Below are 9,250 nucleotides of genomic sequence, written 5' to 3' on the forward strand. Positions count from 1 at the left end.
AGAAGAAGAAGAAGAAGAAGAAGAAGAAGAAGAAGAAGAAGAAGAAGAAGAAGGAGAAGCAATTAAGGACTACAAAAAAAAATCAGAATAAAAAGAAGTACCAGAACAAAAGCAAAAGCAAGAAGAAGTGCATTACGCGCCCATCGACACGATTTAGATCATTTTTTAGGCGGGCCACACCGGACGGAGAAGGATACAAAGCTCCAGCAGAAAAAAATATAGTTTCTTGATTAAAATTATCCCCACACGGCGATTGAAGTCAGGTCTTCTACATGAGACCGCAAATCACCTAAACAATACACCACAAACGCTGGTAAATCATAAGTAAAAGTGCAGAGAGATCAATACAGAACTCAATATATTATATTTCTGAATAGATAGGTGCTCATTACACAGACTTTGGCCACATCGAAACAAACAAACGAGTTAACACATTACATGAAGGACAAAGCAAACTGGAAGAAGGAAGAAAGAATTGCGGGAAGCTAAAACGATATCGCTGGAGCTGCAGAAAGACGTACAAATAGACCTGACAAGAACATGCAGGAAGAATTAGCCCTCAGAGATTAATGACAGGTTTTTATTTCGCTGAGAAATTATAGCCAGGAAATGCAAAACAAATCGAGGATAAAAGGAAACAAATAAATCCAATATAAATAAAACGACAAACACAAAAGGAGAAATCCCAACAGCAAAACAAAACAGAACAAAATAATTTGAAAAGAAACGGGCGTATTTTGGTGGGTTAAATGAGATAGTTTCGGCCCTTGACATTGAACCAACTTCGCAGTATTAGAAACGTTTGTTCTGTTTCTTGAAAACAAGTTGATCACATTTTCAGTCTGTGGTCCTGTGGCTGCACCCTCAACATTCCCTTTCTTTACAATATTTAATCTTAGCACGAATTACATTGACAGCATGAGACATGTATACTTTTCTATAGAAGAAGCGCTGACGAGTATCGTTATGTTTACCTCTCCTATCAGAAGATACAACTTTAAGTCGAACGGATTTCTTGATAAAGGTCTTCAAAACGTTCTTGTTTTTGTTTTGTCTTTAGAAAATAATTTCTTCAACCCTGGTCTTTACCCATCCTCACATTGCTCTAAAACAGCTCCCGATTTAGTACTTCGCTGTACCTATAAAGTGGGGAGAAAGTGGATAAGATTACTAATGAACGTCTTCCTGCTCTTCTACAGACTCACAAATTAGCGCACACGCACATACGCTCTAGCAAAACCCCAAGTCGGGGAATAGTGTAATGCTATAAGCATTTAAACTGATGAGAAGTCATAACAATGTCCTTTAACCAAAATGTAAGAGAGACTATGACACGGCATGTTGTTTTTCTGATTCATTCTGTCCTAAACTCTGAAACAAGCGACCACACAAAAGAAAACGACACGTGTGGTAATGAAAAGTCGTCGTTTACAAGTAAACCTTGTTTATTGTGTTGAATAAAATCTAATACACTTCATAAAATGCAAGCAAGAAAACCAATTTCAGATAAAAATGTTTTTTTAATAGCGATATGATTTCTCGTCATCCACCCCCACATCGTACTGATAGCATGGAAGTAATAGTAATAGATACTGTCACTGTTCGTGTCTACAGTCGGAAATCGAATGTCAAACCACAGATTACCAGTTTTGTTATAACAGCTCTATCATTGCAGACACGACCCGGGTCATTTCGCCCTGACTACACCATCCGATTCCATAGGCTAAAGAATGGGAAATATAGATAGATATATAGATAGATAGATAGATAGATAGATAGATAGATAGATAGATAGATAGATAGATAGATAGATAGATAGATAGATATGAAGAGAGAGAAAGATAGAGAGAGAGGCAGAGAGAGAGAGTGAGAGAGAGAGAGAGAGAGAGAGAGAGAGAGAGAGAGAGAGAGAGAGAGAGAGAGAGAAAGAGGGGGAGAGAGAGGGGGGGGGGAAGACCGAAACATGCAAATACATAGAGATACGGAGAGACACATGGATGTCAGTAATTTGTAATTTTTTATGTTTTCAGCGAAATATTGTGTCCTTACGGTCTGTTGACAGACAGAAGCAAAACCGTGGTGAGATAAGGTTGTACTATTGTTAAACTTACCCCCAAAAATATATATTGATCGTTTTAATCATTGATTGAATCAAGAAAATATAGATCAAATAAGATAAATAAGAGCTAGAATAAGGGAGTGACAGGAAGGTATGGGATATTTGTACCCCAGCAATGAGGAGATACGCCTCATTTTTTCCCGTATAAATAGAAATTAACTATTTCCAGGTTATGCATTCGCCAGCTGCGACAACTGTCAACGTATGGCTTGTAATGAAGAACCATCAATTTATTGGCACATCGGGGTAATGGGTATAAAATTTGAATTTGTAATTTATTTTAAAAATAGAAACACACTCTACAACGGACAAATACAACAAACAAGTGACTGTTTTTTAAATTAACTTTGACAGTTACTCCCTGTTATTTTCGCCATTCATCCCAGCCGGAGACACCCTCTCCGCACAATGTAGTTCAACAGAATGCTAACAAGACTGCTGTTGTGACGCCCTCCGCAATAAGGTGTGAGGCATCGTGGTAAAATCAGACGCTCGTCAAAATAATGAAATCGAAGATATTGGCATTTTTCTACCAGTTTGGAAATTTGCATCAATATTTAATTTGGCTCAACACATTTCCACGTCAATTTTACTTAAAGATGTTTATTAATGGCACAAAATATGTTAGTTTTCAGTTTCAAAAGACTTTCTAGCTATTGAAGTTACCAATTGCTAATTTCTTGCTAATTTTGCCTCTGAAATCAGGCTACGCCCAACTCCTTCAATCACAAATATCTCGATTTCTGTTCAAGATAGATGTTTTTTTATTATATAAAGCAAGGAAAATGAATGAGCTTTTAGACACTACCAATAATTCCATATGCCCAAAAATTGACGAGCACCGGATTCCATCGCTTCGTGACACATAATATTGGTGTACCTAGATTTCATATATTTCAGTGACGAATGGCATCCCTGCACTCAGACGAACCTGTCGACACTGGCAAAGACGATTAGTATGCTCACACTGTTGAAATGTCCCCACCCCTGCGGGATCAGCACAGTCTCTAGAGGACTTTCTTATGTTAACCGGTTTACATCGGTCTCATTTTCTCCAACCCGTTTCCGTCATACCTCAACATAGCTAAGCTTGAACGTGGGCGAGGGACAGTTAAACCATGGACGTGAGCAATACACTATAAGTACACACAGAATACCAAGTTCTGCCTATGGTCACAACCACGGAGCAAAATGTGTGGTGCCAGCACGTCTCTGCTTTTCTCTTCTGAGCTCGAGGCGAGCATATAGGTAAGAGCTGTGAAAGAGACAGATTTAGCATCGACCCAACCCAAACATTTAAGAGTACATTACAATAGAGCCATGAAAGAAAGACCATGAATGAAGGTCTTCCCTCCCGCGATCCAACGGCAGTATCCCAGTTAGGCGTTAAAGGGACCAGAAGTCCTTGACACATGACCAGGCCATTTGTGTTAACCCCCCCACCCCCCCAAACTAACAGATGAACAATACTCAAAGATTGCAAAACACCGTAACGTATATCAGTGTCACCTACGCAACCTTTCATTTACATTTCAAACGTTATAATACAATTTGAATATTTGTTACCCCGTCGTCACAATTATTTCAATAACGTAAATTGGACGGTGCTTTGAACATATCATGATTTCTTTTGAGTATGGGTATACATTTTGGCAACATAGCATAGTCACTGCTTAAAATTGTTCCGTGCATGAGAATTGAACTCAGGCCACTCGAGTTCAAAGAGAAAAGCTTAATTTTTAAGACAATGACTCTTCTGAACAGCCACCAATGCTGATGCGTGTACATAGTTCAACATTGAATTATGAGGATCCGTGTATTATTTATTTAGGCGACTGAATTTTTTATTGAAAACTGATTCATTCTTATCCCTCTAGTGTGTAAGACTTTATACAAGTGAGAATCAGACACTGGTTTATCTCTTGACTGAACACTCAAAAGAAGAGGTTAATAACGTTCAGTAAGACAAATCCCCAGCGGGGCTTTCTGAACATGGCTTGCTTAGAGGAGATTTTGAAGTTCTCTTGCAATTTGGCCCGATTTTATTGGAGAAGGACATTACATTTTTAAGTCCTGCCTCCTAAATAACCTTATGATTTTGAAAGGGGCATCTAAGCGTATACAATCTTTCAAACGTTTCGTACTCTACTGTAAGCCGAGCAGGCGATATTTTACAAAGTTTAATGAGGTGGTGGGGCACCTAAAAATTGTGTTTTAGAGTTAATTTATGAAAACTGGGGTTATCATTAAAAAATATTTCCTGGCAATTTCCTGAACAATGTCCAGTAAAGTATATAAGCATTTCTGTACCCAAAAGTGGTGTTTGAAGGGATTTTAGAGCAAAGGGTAGAGATTTTTTAAAGAAAATAGTTGCCACGTTTTGTCTCAAGAAACATTTTTACAAAGCTTTTGTGTTTCAATTTTAGTTGGAAGTCTCCATTCTATTTGTGCTGTGTTAATATGATTAAGTAGTTGCCATGTTTTAGTTCGAAATATGATTTGAAGTTTTTTTTTACTGAGAAAAGAAATGCACGATTGCATGTAGCTTTCGATAAATCTCCTCAGAAAGCTTGATTTTTACCATTTTTTAACAGTTATGTAATAAGCCGATTTTTGAGTGCCACAAAATGAACACTAAAGCATGTTCCAACAATTCCTTCTGACAATTTTTATTTGCTTTCTAAACAAATGAATAAAATGGGATAAAAAAAATAGTATAACAAAATTTGATATGGCCCCGTTTACATAGCAACCGAACCATATTTACATTCTCTTGTAATAGATTTTAAATCCCCGATGATACATGATGTCCCACAGCAAAAGTGAGCTCTCTTGGGTTTGTAGTAGCAGAGATAGCCTTCAGGTGTCCTGTGCATTGATTTCTTAATTTTAAAGTAATGGAACGCAGCCTTTATGAAACAACTTAATTTTTTGTGATTTCATAAGGCAGAAATCGACAACTCTCTTCAAAGGTCAAGCTGACATGTTTGTGGTCACGCTTTATCCTCAATGCCACCTTCAACCTCTTTTGATTGAACTATGCTACAATCCCATCGTTTTCTACTTTTATCCAAACTTTTAGTTGCCATGCTTTTTAAAAATAAGGAGTACGTGATTCTTAGAAAGTGCAATCCAAATGATCAGAAATGGCCACCCATTGTCGAGAAGAAAAGTGATTGTTTTAGACACGGTGTCAGTATAATTTTTTTTAATCGCAAGGAGGAAATAAGAAATGAAAAATGGCTGTTTGTTCAATTGATTGTTTTAAACAGGTAGCCATTAGAGCAGGTTCGACTATACTTAATGTTAAAACGAACAATACAGTGACGTACTAAGTTGTGTACAAAGTGTAAGGACACTGGCTGGCTCTCATGGACTATCATTCTTTTTAAAATTTCACCAATAGGTCAAACTATTACATTATTTTAAAATCCTACTTCTTGCCTGTATTATCTTGCCACGTTTGGTAGAGTCTATCCTTGGGATGGAACGTCACGAGGCGATGCCTGTTACGTAAGTGAGCAGGGTACGTGGCTTCTCAGAAAGTAGGTCAGTTTTAAAAAAAAGGATTCGGCCACTTTTACCTTCGGGTCTATACCAACCCTATTCTGATCCAACGACTTGTTTCTCTCTTGAGTCCTGAATGACCGACGCAGTAGTGTTTCTCTGTGTTTGTTGCAGATTACGCTTCTTTAAACATAGTTAGGTCATTAAACACACAGGCCGTTCGACTTAACTCAGCGAAGAGGGTAGTGAGTTTTCTAAACGTTTAATTGAAGCATCCAAGGTTTAGAAAAGATGTTTTTGGACTCGACCAGGTAAGGTCTGCTATGACGGAAGCTTTTGTTTTTTTAAAATTACAAATCAGCTGAAACATTCCTTGAACTTTGCCTTTCAAATGCTAGTAAGTTCTTCTTATTAAGCAAAAAATAAGTTTTAAAAGAACTAAACGAACCAGTAGAAAAAGTTATTTAAGAGGAGGACGACAGGTGGTTTTGAAAGGTCAAACTCCTCTAAAGTATAAGATTAACGCTATTTCTCCTGCTTTGCAAAGTAGTTGCCATTAACGCGTTTACCATAAAAAATCTCGAAAGTGGCTTGTCTCTGAAAACCAGATTTCTTTTATAGATTCCCAATTTGCTCTAACTCCGTACTTCCTGATGAAAGGTTTCACTCTCCTTTCCCAATCCCCTAAAACAATTAACGAAAAATAATTTTCGGCTCACAAAAAGAGCTCTTAGTAATTCTTCCAAATTCTTCTGGCAGCTGGTCGAAGACTGTGGAACCGATTTTCGATCAGCCATCGAACGGCCGAGATGACTTTCTCCTGTACAGAGTATTCTTGAACAAAGGTCAGGCGAGGGCGCTGGGTAAGGGTGCAAGCGTCGATAAAGTCAGGCCTTGGCTTTTCAAAGCACTTCTTGTCCCTTCTCTAGCCGTCTCTCACGCACGCTCTCACACAATTTGCGCTGTCAGTCGAATGAGCAGCGCATACTTAAACCGAGTGCTGCTGTCTACGTCATTATTTCTCTTGCGCAATGCGGTGATGACAGAGCATTCACCTCCTCCCCTAGTCTAACCTTTGTCGTGTCTTGTGACTGTGGTATAATTGGACAGCTTAACTTCATCAAAAGGACGATTGTTTGTTGTCTCAGCTAAATCGAAACACACAGACGCGATGAAAGTCAGCCAGTGCCAAAGTAAAACTAAACTCACATTAAACAATAAATATGGACAAAGAGGATGCGTTATCACGTACTGCATAATATGTATGCATGTATACACACACACTCACACACACACACACACACACACACACACACACACACACACACACACATACACACAAACACATACACACAAACACACACACCCATATATATATTTATTGTAAAGAGAGAGACAGACAGAGATAGAGAGATAGATAGATAGATAGATCGATAGATAGATAGACACACAGAGAGAGAGACAGAGAGAGACACAGAGAGAGACACAGAGAGATAGATAGATAGATAGATAGATAGATAGATAGATAGATAGATAGATAGATAGAGAGAGAGAGAGAGAGAGATTTTTAAAAAATTGCTTTAAAGGAGTGGAAAGAATGTCCCAGCCAACACGAGGAATTATGCACTTATTAACCACCACTGCATGTCAATTCCTTCCTTCTGTTCATCTGTATCGATTTTAAACATTTTTATAGGCCATACAACTGCCGACTTTGCAAAGGAGGTGGATCAAACCTCATACTAATTTTCATACAGCAAATTTTGCTACACCGCTGCAAATACTGTGCGATGTTAAAGAACTATAAGCTATTTTTTTAAAGTTTGGTTTGAATACACTTCAAATTACTTTAAAGTTTTACTCAAAATAGGCCAATCATTTCTTTCTTCTTGTATTGGCGTTACTGAGAGTAGTTTTCACGATTGTATGAGAGTTTGAGGACATTTATGAAGCTTTTCAATTGTTTTATGAGGATTTATTTTTGGAAAAATGCAACTGTATTTAAATCGAGAAAACCTACTGTTCATTCTGTTTGTTTCTTCTTTCCTATTCTAAACATTTCGGCAGCTCTTTTGTCAACTTAGTGAAGCTCTTCGGCAGTGAGAAAAGTGATGTAGTGTTTCCTTGTTAAACAAATCCCTGAATCTAGCTATACGTGAAACCTTTAATAACAGATGAATAATCAAGTTAATGTAAATTGCATTTGAAGATCTAGAGTGTGTCGAGGGTGTACGGATATCTCAGTTGGCGTCATACTGGACTACGAGGTCAAGACATAAACAGAAAGAACTCATCGATGTCTGTGGGGAAGCGTTTAGATGTGGGTTCGGTTGCCATGCGGGGATAATGTTTATCGAATATTTCACTGTTTCTTCGTGAACAATGTACCCTTCTCATCCCGGGTTGGTCTTGATAGGACAAAAGCCCGCGTCCAGAAGGATGTAAATTGTGTTAATGGGTGCATTAAAACACCTACATAGAAAACTAACCAAAGTAATCTACCAGAAATGGGAAATTATCTAACAGGACACACGTGCTGCCGTGATATTTCCTATGGTATATTGTATCTGTTATCTGTTTATCCATTTTACCCTTTTACTTTCTTTGTAAGAGAGTTAAGTCACCAAGCCAAGTCACCATCATTGAAAGGACGTGTCTGTATCAAGTAGGCGTTGAAATCATACTTTCCTTCCACCGCCCTTGAAAACAAGAACCAAACCTAAGGAAACAAAACGATAGCAAACATTCCAAACATTTCCCCTACTCCTTGATGTTGGAAATGCGCATGTGGAGGTGAGCTGCTTCGACCCTGCCTGTCAGAGGCAACCTGGGCTTTGAGGGATAATGCACATCCTAGTAGAGAGGCAGAGACGCTCGATATAATAAATCTCACGACAACCGAACATGTATTATTTGCATGCAAAGCAAAAAGTCAAACGAAACATAATCAGATGCAGATCCAAACGGTTAATTTAGTATCAGACACTGAACTTGACATATACATTTTATCATGCCATGGCTAAGCAAAGCCAAAAATTCTAATGTTAAAAAAGTGAGGAAGATAGACGGTGTTGCAAAGTAAACGTGACAAATTTTGATTTTTGTATTATGTTTACAATTGTCTGGAAATAATATTATTATACTCTCGAGACAATCAGGGAATATTATATCAATATCCAGCCAAACTTGACACTGTGTCGTGAAGTGTAGAGGGAAACATGATAAAAAATAATATTTAAACGTATAATTGCATTAGATGGTCAGAGGCAGCCAATGTAGGTCATGAAATATGGAGAAGAGAAACGGAGAGATGTGTAGACAGAGATAAGAGAGTAAGAAAGAAAGAAAGAAAGAGAGAGAGAGAGAGAGAGAGAGAGAGAGAGACAGATAGAAGGAGAAGAGACATCTTTAGAGACAGCGAGACGGAGGGAGAGAGAGGGAAAGAGAAGGAAAGGGAGACACAGAGAGAAGAAGAACAAAAGAGAGAGGGAGAGAGGGACAGAGAGAGAGAGGAAGAGAGAGAGAGAGAGAGAGAGAGAGAGAGAGAGAGAGAGAGAGAGAGAGAGAGGGTTCGTGGAGAGGATGTAGAGAGAGAGAGAGAGAGAGAGAGAGAGAGAGAGAGAG

At 38.3% G+C, this 9,250-nt stretch overlaps 1 protein-coding gene across 1 annotated transcript in view; it reads left to right on the forward strand.

Moving 5' to 3' along the window:
• LOC101863071 (receptor-type guanylate cyclase Gyc76C) overlaps positions 1-9,250 on the forward strand; it is a 135,487-nt gene that overhangs the window by 75,077 nt on the left and 51,160 nt on the right. The gene's annotated exons all lie outside the window — the stretch shown is intronic.

The sequence above is a fragment of the Aplysia californica genome, unplaced genomic scaffold, assembly GCF_000002075.1.
Source record: "Aplysia californica isolate F4 #8 unplaced genomic scaffold, AplCal3.0 scaffold00014, whole genome shotgun sequence".
NCBI classification, from domain to species: Eukaryota; Metazoa; Mollusca; class Gastropoda; order Aplysiida; family Aplysiidae; genus Aplysia; species Aplysia californica.